The 2,310-nt window shown below is 49.1% G+C and overlaps 1 protein-coding gene across 1 annotated transcript in view; it reads right to left on the reverse strand.

Moving 5' to 3' along the window:
* LOC104461915 (ventricular zone-expressed PH domain-containing protein homolog 1-like) overlaps nucleotides 1-2,310 on the reverse strand; it is a gene marked incomplete at its 5' end in the record, with an annotated part of 13,198 nt that overhangs the window by 3,436 nt on the left and 7,452 nt on the right. The gene's annotated exons all lie outside the window — the stretch shown is intronic.

The raw sequence follows: 2,310 nt of genomic DNA on the forward strand, positions 1-2,310 counted from the left end.
ATATATATATACACACACACAGAGTCCTGCTGGGTAGTACTATGGACAGGACCATTTCGAGGGTATTTCCCCATTAACTGCACCAACTTGCGTCCCTGCAGCAGCAGCAGCCCTCCAGAGAAGGGTTAAGAGCCAGAGGTGGGATGTCCCCGAGGTGCTGGAAGGATTGCCAACCTCCCGTAGGTAACTCCAGCCCAGAAATGGGACTTTTCCACTGAGAAAGGGGTTGGTGAGTCCAAGAGCTTTGTCTCCCAGAGATGACCCCCCCCGGGATATAGCTCCTTCTTGCGGTGGGAAGGGATGTGTTTGTGACCAGCCCCCGTCTCTGAGTGATAACCCAGCCCCGCGTTTTGCAGAGGTCACTCCCTGTTACATCTTCATTATCTTTTCTAGTTTGTTTTTTTTTTTCAGGGATATTTCAAAAGTCATTTAACATCAGCGATCTATTCTATAAAAAACAACCCTCACAGCAAACCCAGCGTTACTGACATCCCGTCCATCTCACAGCACTCACCGGTTGGGAACGGGATATTTTCTATCACTTTTGCATTTCTGAAATAACACCCTTTATTTTGCCATCGGGACTGCCAAAGGCCAGAGCAGCTCCCAGCTCAGCCTGCAGGGACTGTCCTGCTCCCTCGGGAACAGTCAGGGGTCTTCATCATGTTACCCACTGATGCCATCCATGATTTTACCTTCTTGGGGGAAAATTGACTTACAAAGGCTGAGTGTGTCATTGGCCGCCTGTACCCTGGGTGGTAAGAGCTGAAACACTCCTTCTGCCCTGTGTGCACATCAATGCCATCCTTGCTGAGCGTATTTTAAACACAGGACAAGCAACTCTGCCCAAGCCAAAGATGGGGAAGAACAAGAGGGAGAGACACAAAAGCTTCTGTCCCCCACAATGATCTGCATTACCTGAGAGTAGTCTAAAATACAATTAAAAATACCTAGTATACGGATACAGTCACTAACTGTGATGACTGTAATCACAATGGAAGCAGAACTATAAATTCTGTTCATCACTCTAGATTTTCCTTCAATCAATTCCCCTAAAAATAAAAACCAAATAAAGCCTCTAGGAAAATAAACTATTTTTTCCCCTTACTGCAAAATTATTGCTATATTTAAAATTCCATTTGGAATTCAAAGCACTGTGTGAGCACTGGGAACCTCGCGCTTTCATTGACGGTGTTTACAAGGACGTGGCCGCCTCCGTCACCAGCCCATGACCACGGTGCTCACCTGTGACCAGCATTCACCGGCACTACCCCGGCTGGAAGCTCGCGGGGTTCCAGGAGCTGGAAGAACATTCCCAAAGCCTGCACGCCAAAGGGATTTTCCAGCAGAAGACGAGCCCTGCAACCACGAGGATCACCGTGGGCTTTAAACCACGACCACAGAGCACCCTCCAGCCACCGCCCTTCACCTACAGGGCAGCAATTTGAAAATTCACCAGGACCACAGCTGGGTTTCTTTTCCCTTTCCCTTCGGTTTTCACACGGGGAGACAGGACACGATGGATCAGATAGCCCGAAGAGTGGTCCAAGGCGCAAGCAGCCTGAGCACAGATGGTTTTTGATGTGCTATTTGACTTGGAGTCCTTCCCAGCATCTATCAGATGGTCCGTTCCCCTCTGGCTGGCCGTGCTCGCATACCTTCGCGTGAAAGTTTATCCAGTAGAGCTTTTTGTTGAAAGTATTTGCTATCATCTGTTCAGAGCCCAGCATGCGGCGGGCTGGGGGGATGCTGAGGATGCAGGTGAGCGGGGTGGCCTCGCACAGCTACCAACGGTAGGACCTGGCTTTCAAAAGCTTTATAATTTTTTGAGCACGTACCTCTCCTGTCGGGTAGAGCAAAAACCAACAATGCAAATAAAATGCATCAGATTTAGATGAAGAAGGTAATTTTTTTTTTTTTCCCCAGCGCTGTTTACGTTGGCAGAGAGGCAGGCTTCGGGGGTCTGCAGCGTGTACGATTTCAATTTCCTCCTGAAAGGCTATAAATATTTCTGTCTCTGTCGATGGGGAGATTTTGGAAGGAGATGGACTGAATGAAAAGGGGAGTGCTGAAGTTCCAGCTTCCATGGGGACCTGCAGCTGGGATTTCCATGACAAAGGCAGGTCGTGCTCTGCCCCTCGCAGCCCACTGCATCCTGAGCTCTTTTCTCTATATTTTCGTGCCAGCACCGATGCGTTCCACCACCCGACCAGACACGGGACAAAGTAAAGCAGAGGCTTGCTTTCTCCCTGCATAATTTTGTCACTGCAAAACGGCACAGATTTACAGGGGAGCTGGTTTGGGGCTGCA

This window comes from Pterocles gutturalis, unplaced genomic scaffold (genome assembly GCF_000699245.1).
Source record: "Pterocles gutturalis isolate BGI_N339 unplaced genomic scaffold, ASM69924v1 scaffold27707, whole genome shotgun sequence".
Taxonomy (NCBI): Eukaryota; Metazoa; Chordata; class Aves; order Pterocliformes; family Pteroclidae; genus Pterocles; species Pterocles gutturalis.